The sequence below is a fragment of the Pan paniscus genome, chromosome 16 (genome assembly GCF_029289425.2).
Source record: "Pan paniscus chromosome 16, NHGRI_mPanPan1-v2.0_pri, whole genome shotgun sequence".
NCBI classification, from domain to species: Eukaryota; Metazoa; Chordata; class Mammalia; order Primates; family Hominidae; genus Pan; species Pan paniscus.
The window spans coordinates 16,412,976-16,426,876 of NC_073265.2; positions in this window are offsets into that span (position 1 = coordinate 16,412,976).

A 13,901-nucleotide genomic window follows, 5' to 3' on the forward strand; every position below is an offset into this window, starting at 1 on the left:
GAATGGAATGGAATGGAACGGAACGGAATGGAATGGAATCAACCAGAATGGAATGGAATTGAAAGGAATGGAATGGAATGGAATGGAATCAACCCGAATGGGATGGAATGGAAGGGAACGGAATGGAATGGTATGGAATCAACCCGAGTGGAATGGAATGTAATTGAATGGAATGGAATGGAATGGAATGGAATGCAATGGAACGAAATGGAATCAACCCGAATGGAATGGAATGGAAAGGAATGGAACGGAATGGCATGGAATGGAATGGAATGGAATGGAATCAACACGAATGGAATGGAATGGAATGGAATGGAATGGAATCGAATCAAAACGAATGGAATGGAATGGAATGGCATGGAATGGAATGGAATGGAATGGCATGGAATGGAATGTAATGGAATGGAGTCAATCCGAATGGAATGGAATGGAAAGGAATGGAATGGGATAGAATGTAATGGATTGGAATGGAATGGAATGGAATGAAATAGAATATAATGGAATGGAATCAACCCGAATGGAATGGAATGGTATGGAATGCAATGGAATGGAATGGAATGGAATGGAATCAACCCGATTGGAATGGAATGGAATGGAATGGAATAGAATGGAATGGAATGGAATGGAATGGAATCAACCCGAAGGGAATGGAATGGAAGGGGATGGAATGGAATGGAATGGAATGCAATCAACCTGAATGAAATGGAATGGAATGGAATGGAATGGAATGGAATGGAATGGAATGGAATGGAATCAACCCGAAAGGAATGGAATGGAAGGGGATGGAATGGAATAGAATGGAATGGAATGGAAACAACCCGAATGGAATGGAATGGAATGGAATGGAAAGGAATGGAATGGAATGGAATGGAATCAACCCGAATGGAATGGAATGGAAGGGAATGGAATGGAATGGAATGGAATGGAATCAACCCAAGTGGAACGGAATGTAATTGAATGGAATGGAATGGAATGAAATGCAACGAAATGGAATCAACCCGAGTGGAATGGAATGGAAAGGAATGGAATGGAATGGAATGGAATGGAATGGAATGGAATGGAGTCAATCCGAAAGGAATGGAATGGAATGGAATGGAATAGAATGTAATGGATTGGAATGGAATGGAATGGAATGAAATGGAATATAATGGAATGGAATCACCCCGAATGGAATGGAATGGTATGCAATGCAATGGAATGGAATGGAATTGAATGGAATCAACCCGTTTGGAATGGAATGGAATGCAAAGGAATGGAATGGAATAGAATGGAATCAACCCGAATGGAATGCAATTGAATGGAAAAGAATGGAATCAAACCGAATGGAATGGAATGGAATGGAATGGAATCAACCCAAATGGAATGGAATGGAAAGGAATGGAATGGAATGGAATGGAATCAGCAGGAATGGAATGGAATGGAACGGAATGGAATGCAATCAACACGAATGGAATGGAATGGAATGGAATCAATGAGAGTGGAATGGAATAAAATGGAATGGAATGGAATAAACACGAATGGAATGGAAGGGAATTGAATGGAAAGGAATCAACCCGAATAGAATTCCATGAAATGGATTGGAAAGGAATGGAATGGAATGGAACCAACCGGAATGGAATGGAATGGAATGGAATGGAATGGAATGGAATGGAATGGAATCAACCCGAATGGAATGGAATGCAATGGAATCAAATAAAATGGAATGGAATCAACTCGAATGGAAAGGAATGGAATGGAATGGAATGGAGACGAATGGAATCAACCCGAAAGGAATGGAATGGAATGGAATGGAATGGAATGGAATGGAATGGAATGGAATCAACCCGAACGGAATGGAATGGAATGGAATGGAATGGAATGGAAACAACACTAATGGAATGGAATGGATTGGAATGGAATGCAATGGAATGGAATGGAATGGAATGGAATGGAATGGAATGGAATCAACCCGAATGGAATGCAATGGAATGGAAAGGAATGGAATGGAAAGGAATGGAATGGAAAAGAATGGAATCAAAAGGAACGGAATGGAATGGAATGGAATGGAAACAACCCGAATGGAATCGATTGGAATGCAATGGCATGGAATGGAATGGAATAGAATCAACCCGAAGGGAATTGAATGGAATGGAATGGAATCAACCGCAATGGAATGGAATGGAATGGAATGGAATGGAATGGAATGGAATGGAATCAATGCGAATGGAATGGAATGGAATGGAAAGGAATGGAATGGAATGGAATCAACCCGAACGGAATGGAATGGAATGGAATGGAATGGAATGGAAACAACACAAATGGAATGGAATGGATTGGAATGGAATGCAATGGAATGGAATGGAATGGAATGGAATGGAATGGAATGGAATCAACCCGAATGGAATGCAATGGAATGGAAAGGAATGGAATGGAATGGAATGGAATGGAATGGAAAAGAATGGAATCAAAAGGAACGGAATGGAATGGAATGGAATGGAAACAACCCGAATGGAATCGATTGGAATGCAATGGCATGGAATGGAATGGAATAGAATCAACCCGAAGGGAATTAAATGGAATGGAATGGAATCAACCGGAATGGAATGGAATGGAATGGAATGGAATGGAATGGAATGGAATGGAATGGAATGGAATGGAATCAATGCGAATGGAATGGAATGGAATGGAAAGGAATGGAATGGAATGGCATGAAGTGGAATGGAATGGAATCAACGCGAATGGAATGCAATGGAAGGGAATGGAATGGAATGGAACGGAACGGAATCAAACCGAATGGAATGGAATGGAATGGAATGGAATGGAATCAACCCGAAAGGAATGGAATGCAATGGAATGGATTGGAATGGTATCAAGCCGAATGGAATGGTATGGAATGGAATCTATCCAAATGGAATGGAATGGAATGGAAAGGAATGGAATGGAATGGAATGGAATGGAATGGAATCAACAAGCTTGGACTGGAATGGAGAGGAATCAAGTCGAAAGGATTGCAATGGAATGGAATGGAATTGAATGGAATAGAATGAACAGGAATGGAATGGAATGGAATGGAATGGAATGGAATGGAATGGAATCAACACGAATGGAAAAGGACGGAGGGGAATAGAATGGAATGGAATGCAATGGAATCAACCCAAATGGAATGGAATGGAATGGAATCAACCCGAATGGAATGGAATGGAATGGAATCAACTCGAATGGAATGGAATGGAATGGAATGGAATGGAATGGATTCAACCCGAATGGAATGGAATGCAATTGAATCAACTCGAATGGAATGGATAGGAATGGAATGCAATGGAATCAACCCGAAAGGAATGGAATGCAATAGAATGGAATGGAATGGAATCAACCCGAATGGAAGGGAATGGAATGGAATGGAAGGGAATTGAATAGAATGCAAAGCAGTCAACCAGAATAGAATGGAATGCAATGGAACTGAATGGAATAGAATGCAAAGCAATCAACCTGAATGGAATGGAAAGGAATGGAATGGAATGGAGTGGAATAGAATGGAATGGAATCAACCCGAATGGAATGGAATGGATTGGAATCAACTCGAATGGAATGGAATGGAATGGAATGGAATGGAATGGAATGGAATGGAATAGAATCAACACAAATGGAATGGAATGGAGTCGAATGGAAATGAATGGAATAGAATGGAATGGAATGCAATGAAAGCAACCCGAATGGAATGGAATGGAATGGAATGGAATCAACCCGAATGGAATGGAATGGAATGGAATGAATTCGAATGGAACGGAATGGAATGGAATGAACTCGAATGGAACGGAAAAGAATGGAATGGAATGGAATGGAATATAATCAACCCGATTGGAATGGAATGCAATGGAATGGAATGGAATCAACGCGAAGGGAATGGAATGGAATGGAATGGAATGGAATGGAATGGAGTGGAATGGAATGGCATGGAGTGTAATGGAATGGAATCAACCCGAATGGAATGCAATGAAATGGAATGGAATGGAATGGAACGGAATGGAATCAACCCGAATGGAATGGAATGGAATGGAATGGAATCAACCCGCAAGGAATGGAATGCAATGGAATGGATTGGAATGGTATCAACCCGAATGGAATGGAATGGAATGGAATGGAATGGAATGGAATGGAATCTATCCGAATGGAATGGAATGGAATGGAAAGGAATGGATTGGAATGGAATGGAATGGAATCAACCTGAATGGAATGGAATGGAAGGGAATGGAATGGAATGGAATGGAATGGAGTCAACACGAATGGAATGGAATGGAGGGGAATGGAAGGGAATGCAATGCAATGGAATCAACCCGAATGGAATTGAATGCAATGGAATGGAATGCAATGGAATGGAATCAACCCGAATGGAAGGGAATGGAATGGAATGGGATGGAATGGAATGAAATGGAATCACACCGAATGGAATGGAATGGAATGTTATGGAATGGAATTGAATGTAATCAACGCGAATAGAATGAACTGGAATGGAATGGAATGGAATGGAATCAATCCGAATGGATTGAAACGGAATGGAATGGAATGGAATGGAATCAACCAGAATGGAATGGAATGGAATGGAAGAGAATGGAATGGAATGGAACGGAATGGAATCAATCCGAATGGAATGGAATGGAATGGAATGCAATGCAATGGAATGGAATCAAACCGAATGGATTGGAATGGAATGGAATGGAATGAAATGGATTGGAATGGAATCGACAGAAACGGAATGGAATGGAATGGAATGGAATGGAATGGAAACAACACGAATGGAATGGAATGGAGTGGAATGGAATGGAATGCAATGGAATGGAATGGAATAAACCCGAATTCAATGGAATGTAATGGAAAGGAATGGAAAAGAATGGAATCAAACCGACTGGAATGGAATGGAATGGAATGGAATCATCCGAAATGGAAAGGAATGGAATGGAATGGAATGGAATGGAAAGGAATGGAATCAACACGAAGGGAATGGAATGGAATGAAATGGAATCAATGCGAATGGAATGGAATGGAATGGATTGGAATGGAATGGAATGGAATGGAATGGAATCAACCCGAATGGAATGGAATGGAATGGAATGGAATGGAATGGAATGGAATCAACACGAATGGAATGGAATGGAATGGAATCAACCCGAATATAATAGAATGGAATGGCATGGAATGGAATGGAATGGAATGGAATCAACCCGAATGGAATGGAATGGAATGGCATGGAATGCAAAGGAATGGAATGGAGTCAATCCGACTGGAATGGAATGGAATGGAATGGAATCAACTCAAATGGAATGGAATGGAATGGAATCAATCCGAAATAAATGGAATGGAACATAATGGAATGGAATGGAATGAAATCAACCCGAATGGAATGGAACGCTGTGCAATCATCTCGAATGAAATTGAATGGAATGGAATCGACTCAACCTGAATGGACTGGAATGGAAAGGAATGGAATGGAATGGAAACAACACGAATGGAATGGAATGGAGTGGAATGGAATGGAATGCAAAGGAATGGAATGGAATAAACCCGAATGCAATGAAATGTAATGGAAAGGAATGGAAAAGAATGGAATCAAACCGAATGGAATGGAATGGAATGGAATGGAATCAACCGAAATGGAAAGGAATGGAATGCAATGGAATGGAATGGAAAGGAATGGAATCAACACGAAGGGAATGGAATGGAATGAAATGGAATCAATGCGAATGGAATGGAATGGAATGGAATGGAATGGAATGGAATGCCATGGAGAGAAATGGAATGGAATCAACACGAATGGAATGCAATGGAATGGAATGGAATGGAATGGAATGGAATGGAATGGAATGGAATGGAATGGAACGGAATGGAATCAACCCGAAAGGTATGGAATGGAATGGAATGGAAAGGAATGGAATATTTCCGAATGGAATGGAATGGAAAGGAATGGAATAGAACGGAATGGAATGGAATGGAATGGAATCAAACCACATGGAATGGAACCGAGTGGAATCAACTCGAATGGAATGGAATGGAATGGAATGGAATCACCCCGAATGGAATGGAATGCAAAGGAAAGGAATGGAATGGATTCAACCCAAATGGAATGGAATGGAATGGAATGGAATGGAATCAACACGAATCTAATGGAATGGAATGGAATGGAATGGAATGGACTGGAATCAACAAGATTGGAACGGAATAGAATGGAATGGAATGGAATGCAATGGAATCAACCAGAATGGAATGGAATGGAATGAAATGCAATGGAATCAACCCGAATGGAATGTAATGGAATGGAACGGAATGGAATGGAACGGAATGGAATCAACCCGAATGGAATGGAATGGAATGGAATGGAATGGAATGGAATGGAATGGAATGGAATGGAATCAACCCGAATGGAATGGAATGGAATGGAATGGAATGGAATGGAATGGAATGGAATGGCATGGAATCAACCCGAATGGAATGGAATGGAATGGAATGGAAGGGAATGGAAAAGAATGGAATGGTTTCAACACGAATGGAATGGAATGAAATAGAATATAATGGAATGGAATCAACCCGAATGGAATGGAATGGTATGGAATGCAATGGAATGGAATGGAATGGAATGGAATCAACCTGAATGAAATGGAATGGAATGGAATGGAATGGAATGGAATGGAATGGAATGGAATGGAATCAACCCGAAGGGAATGGAATGGAATGGAATGGAAAGGAATGGAATGCAATGGAATGGAATCAACCCGTATGGAAGGGAATGGAATCGAATGGAAAGGAATAAACCCGAAAAGAATGGAATAGAATGCAATGGAATGGAATGGGATGAAATGGAATCAACCCGATTGGAATGGAATGGAATGGAATGGACTAGAATGGAATCAATCTGAATGTAATGTAATGGAATGGAATGAAATGGAATGGAGTGGAATCAACCCGAATGAAAGGGAATGGAATGGAAATGAATGGAATGGAATGGAATGGAATCAACCCGAAAGGAATGGAATGGAAGGGAATGGAATGGAAAAGAATGGAATGGAATGGAATGGAATCAACCCCAATGGAATGGAAAGGAATGGCATGGAATGGAATGGAATGGAATGGAATCAACCCGAATGGAGTGGAGTGTTATGCAATGAAATGGAATGGATTGGAATGGAACGGAGTCAAAATGAAGCTAATGGAATGGAATGTGATTGAATGGACTAGAATCAACCCGATTGGAACTGAATGGAATGGAACGGAATGGAATCAACCAAAATGGAATGGAGTGGAATGGAATCAACCCCAATGGAATAGAATGGAATGGAACGGAATGGAATGCAATGGAATGGAATGGAATCAACCCGAATGGAATGGAATGGAATGGAATGGAATCAACCCGAATGGAATGGAATGTAGTGGAGTGGAATGAAATGGAATCAACCCGATTGGAGTGGAATGGAACGGAATGGAATGGAACGGACTGGAATCAACGCGAATCGAATGGAATGGAAATGAATAGAATGCAAGGGAATGGAATGGAATCAACCCGAATGGAATGGAATGTAATTGAATGGAATGGAATGGAATGAAATGGAACAAAATCGAATCAACCCAAATGGAATGGAATGGAATAGAATGGAATGGAATGGAATAGAATGGAATGGTATCAACCCCATTGGAATGGAATGTAATTGAATTGAATGGAATGGAATGGAATGAAATGGAACGAAATGGAATCAACCCGAACGGAATGGAATTGAATGGAATGGAATGGAATCAACCCGAATGGAATGGAATCAATCCGAATGGAATGGAATGGAACGGAACGGAATGGAATGGAATCAACCGGAATGGAATGGAATTGAAAGGAATGGAATGGAATGGAATGGAATCAACCCGAATGGGATGGAATGGAAGGGAACGGAATGGAATGGTATGGAATCAACCCGAGTGGAATGGAATGTAATTGAATGGAATGGAATGGAATGGAATGCAATGGAACGAAATGGAATCAACCCGAATGGAATGGAATGGAAAGGAATGGAAGGGAATGTCATGGAATGGAATGGAATGGAATGGAATCAACCCGAATGGAATGGAATGGAATGGAATGGAATCAACACGAATGGAATGGAATGGAATGGCATGGAATGGAATGGAATGGAATGGAGTCAATCCGAATGGAATGGAATGGAAAGGAATGGAATGGGATAGAATGTAATGGATTGGAATGGAATGGAATGGAATGAAATAGAATATAATGGAATGGAATCAACCCGAATGGAATGGAATGGTATGGAATGCAATGGAATGGAATGGAATGGAATGGAATCAACCCGATTGGAATGGAATGGAATGGAATGGAATTGCATGGAATGGAATGGAATCAACCCGAATGGAATGGAATGGAATGGAATGGAATGGAATGGAATGGAATGGAATGGAATGGAATGGAATGGAATCAACCTGAATGAAATGGAATGGAATGGAATGGAATGGAATGGAATGGAATGGAATGGAATGGAATGGAATGGAATCAACCCGAAGGGAATGGAATGGAAGGGGATGGAATGGAATAGAATGGAATGGAATGGAAACAACCCGAATGGAATGGAATGGAATGGAATGGAAAGGAATGGAATGGAATGGAAAGGAATGGAATGGAATGGAATGGAATCAACCCGAATGGAATGGAATGGAAGGGAATGGAATGGAATGGAATGGAATGGAATCAACCCAAGTGGAACGGAATGTAATGTAATGGAATGGAATGGAATGGAATGAAATGCAACGAAATGGAATCAACCCGAATGGAATGGAATGTAGTGGAGTGGAATGAAATGGAATCAACCCGATTGGAGTGGAATGGAACGGAATGGAATGGAACGGACTGGAATCAACCCGAATCGAATGGAATGGAAATGAATAGAATGCAAGGGAATGGAATGGAATCAACCCGAATGGAATGGAATGTAATTGAATGGAATGGAATGGAATGAAATGGAACAAAATCGAATCAACCCAAATGCAATGGAATGGAATAGAATGGAATGGAATGGAATAGAATGGAATGGTATCAACCCCATTGGAATGGAATGTAATTGAATTGAAGGGAATGGAATGGAATGAAATGGAACGAAATGGAATCAACCCGAACGGAATGGAATTGAATGGAATGGAATGGAATCAACCCGAATGGAATGGAATCAATCCGAATGGAATGGAATGGAACGGAACGGAATGGAATGGAATCAACCAGAATGGAATGGAATTGAAAGGAATGGAATGGAATGGAATGGAATCAACCCGAATGGGATGGAATGGAAGGGAACGGAATGGAATGGTATGGAATCAACCCGAGTGGAATGGAATGTAATTGAATGGAATGGAATGGAATGGAATGGAATGCAATGGAACGAAATGGAATCAACCCGAATGCAATGGAATGGAAAGGAATGGAACGGAATGGCATGGAATGGAATGGAATGGAATGGAATCAACCCGAATGGAATGGAATGGAATGGAATGGAATGGAATGGAATGGAATCAAAACGAATGGAATGGAATGGAATGGCATGGAATGGAATGGAATGGAATGGCATGGAATCGAATGTAATGGAATGGAGTCAATCCGAATGGAATGGAATGGAAAGGAATGGAATGGGATAGAATGAAATGGAATGGAATGGAATGGAATGGAATGGATTGGAATGGAATGGAATGGAATGGAATGGAATCAACCCGAAAGGAATGGAATGGAAGGGGATGGAATGGAATAGAATGGAATGGAATGGAAACAACCCGAATGGAATGGAATGGAATGGAATGGAAAGGAATGGAATGGAATGGAATGGAATCAACCCGAATGGAATGGAATGGAAGGGAATGGAATGGAATGGAATGGAATGGAATCAACCCAAGTGGAACGGAATGTAATTGAATGGAATGGAATGGAATGGAATGAAATGCAACGAAATGGAATCAACCCGAGTGGAATGGAATGGAAAGGAATGGAATGGAATGGAATGGAATGGAATGGAATGGAATGGAGTCAATCCGAAAGGAATGGAATGGAATGGAATGGAATAGAATGTAATGGATTGGAATGGAATGGAATGGAATGAAATGGAATATAATGGAATGGAATCACCCCGAATGGAATGGAATGGTATGCAATGCAATGGAATGGAATGGAATTGAATGGAATCAACCCGTTTGGAATGGAATGGAATGCAAAGGAATGGAATGGAATATAATGGAATCAACCCGAATGGAATGCAATTGAATGGAAAAGAATGGAATCAAACCGAATGGAATGGAAGGGAATGGAATGGAATCCACCCAAATGGAATGGAAGGGAATGGAATGGAATGGAATGGAATGGAATCAGCAGGAATGGAATGGAATGGAACGGAATGGAATGCAATCAACACGAATGGAATGGAATGGAATGGAATCAATGAGAGTGGAATGGAATAAAATGGAATGGAATGGAATAAACACGAATGGAATGGAAGGGAATTGAATGGAAAGGAATCAACCCGAATAGAATTCCATGAAATGGATTGGAAAGGAATGGAATGGAATGGAACCAACCGGAATGGAATGGAATGGAATGGAATGGAATGGAATCAACCCGAATGGAATGGAATGCAATGGAATCAAATAAAATGGAATGGAATCAACTCGAATGGAAAGGAATGGAATGGAATGGAATGGAGACGAATGGAATCAACCCGAAAGGAATGGAATGGAATGGAATGGAATGGAATGGAATGGAATGGAATGGAATCAACCCGAACGGAATGGAATGGAATGGAATGGAATGGAATGGAATGGAATGGAAACAACACAAATGGAATGGAATGGATTGGAATGGAATGCAATGGAATGGAATGGAATGGAATGGAATGGAATGGAATGGAATGGAATCAACCCGAATGGAATGCAATGGAATGGAAAGGAATGGAATGGAATGGAATGGAATGGAAAAGAATAGAATCAAAAGGAACGGAATGGAATGGAATGGAATGGAAACAACCCGAATGGAATCGATTGGAATGCAATGGCATGGAATGGAATGGAATAGAATCAACCCGAAGGGAATTGAATGGAATGGAATGGAATCAACCGGAATGGAATGGAATGGAATGGAATGGAATGGAATGGAATGGAATCAATGCGAATGGAATGGAATGGAATGGAAAGGAATGGAATGGAATGGAATCAACCCGAACGGAATGGAATGGAATGGAATGGAATGGAATGGAAACAACACAAATGGAATGGAATGGATTGGAATGGAATGCAATGGAATGGAATGGAATGGAATGCAATGGAATGGAATGGAATCAACCCGAATGGAATGCAATGGAATGGAAAGGAATGGAATGGAATGGAATGGAATGGAATGGAAAAGAATGGAATCAAAAGGAACGGAATGCAATGGAATGGAATGGAAACAACCCGAATGGAATCGATTGGAATGCAATGGCATGGAATGGAATGGAATAGAATCAACCCGAAGGGAATTGAATGGAATGGAATGGAATCAACCGGAATGGAATGGAATGGAATGGAATGGAATGGAATGGAATGGAATCAATGCGAATGGAATGGAATGGAATGAAAAGCAATGGAATGGAATGGCATGAAGTGGAATGGAATGGAATCAACGCGAATGGAATGCAATGGAAGGGAATGGAATGGAATGGAACGGAACGGAATCAAACCGAATGGAATGGAATGGAATGGAATGGAATGGAATCAACCCGAAAGGAATGGAATGCAATGGAATGGATTGGAATGGTATCAAGCCGAATGGAATGGTATGGAATGGAATCTATCCAAATGGAATGGAATGGAATGGAAAGGAATGGAATGGAATGGAATGGAATGGAATGGAATGGAATGGAATCAACCCGCTTGGACTGGAATGGAGAGGAATCAAGTCGAAAGGATTGCAATGGAATGGAATGGAATTGAATGGAATAGAATCAACCGGAATGGAATGGAATGGAATGGAATGGAATGGAATGGAATGGAATCAACACGAATGGAAAAGGACGGAGGGGAATAGAATGGAATGGAATGCAAAGGAATCAACCCAAATGGAATGGAATGGAATGGAATCAACCCGAATGGAATGGAATGGAATGGAATCAACTCGAATGGAATGGAATGGAATGGAATGGAATGGAATGGATTCAACCCGAATGGAATGGAATGCAATTGAATCAACTCGAATGGAATGGATAGGAATGGAATGCAATGGAATCAACCCGAAAGGAATGGAATGCAATGGAATGGAATGGAATGGAATCAACCCGAATGGAAGGGAATGGAATGGAATGGAAGGGAATTGAATAGAATGCAAAGCAGTCAACCAGAATAGAATGGAATGCAATGGAACTGAATGGAATAGAATGCAAAGCAATCAACCTGAATGGAATGGAAAGGAATGGAATGGAATGGAGTGGAATGGAATGGAATGGAATCAACCCGAATGGAATGGAATGGATTGGAATCAACTCGAATGGAATGGAATGGAATGGAATGGAATGGAATGGAATAGAATCAACACAAATGGAATGGAATGGAGTCGAATGGAAATGAATGGAATAGAATGGAATGGAATGCAATGAAAGCAACCCGAATGGAATGGAATGGAATGGAATGGAATCAACCCGAATGGAATGGAATGGAATGGAACGAATTCGAATGGAACGGAATGGAATGGAATGAACTCGAATGGAACGGAAAAGAATGGAATGGAATGGAATGGAATATAATCAACCCGATTGGAATGGAATGCAATGGAATGGAACGGAATCAACGCGAAGGGAATGGAATGGAATGGAATGGAGTGGAATGGAATGGCATGGAGTGTAATGGAATGGAGTCAACCCGAATGGAATGCAATGAAATGGAATGGAATGGAATGGAACGGAATGGAATCAACCCGAATGGAATGGAATGGAATGGAATGGAATGGAATCAACCCGCAAGGAATGGAATGCAATGGAATGGATTGGAATGGTATCAACCCGAATGGAATGGAATGGAATGGAATGGAATGGAATGGAATGGAATGGAATGGAATCTATCCGAATGGAATGGAATGGAATGGAAAGGAATGGATTGGAATGGAATGGAATGGAATCAACCTGAATGGAATGGAATGGAAGGGAATGGAATGGAATGGAATGGAATGGAGTCAACACGAATGGAATGGAATGGAGGGGAATGGAAGGGAATGCAATGCAATGGAATCAACCCGAATGGAATTGAATGCAATGGAATGGAATGCAATGGAATGGAATCAACCCGAATGGAAGGGAATGGAATGGAATGGGATGGAATGGAATGAAATGGAATCACACCGAATGGAATGGAATGGAATGTTATGGAATGGAATTGAATGTAATCAACGCGAATAGAATGAACTGGAATGGAATGGAATGGAATGGAATCAATCCGAATGGATTGAAACGGAATGGAATGGAATGGAATGGAATCAACCAGAATGGAATGGAATGGAATGGAAGAGAATGGAATGGAATGGAACGGAATGGAATCAATCCGAATGGAATGGAATGGAATGGAATGCAATGCAATGGAATGGAATCAAACCGAATGGATTGGAATGGAATGGAATGGAATGAAATGGATTGGAATGGAATCGACAGAAACGGAATGGAATGGAATGGAATGGAATGGAATGGAAACAACACGAATGGAATGGAATGGAGTGGAATGGAATGGAATGCAATGGAATGGAATGGAATAAACCCGAATTCAATGGAATGTAATGGAAAGGAATGGAAAAGAATGGAATCAAACCGACTGGAATGGAATGGAATGGAATGGAATCATCCGAAATGGAAAGGAATGGAATGGAATGGAATGGAATGGAAAGG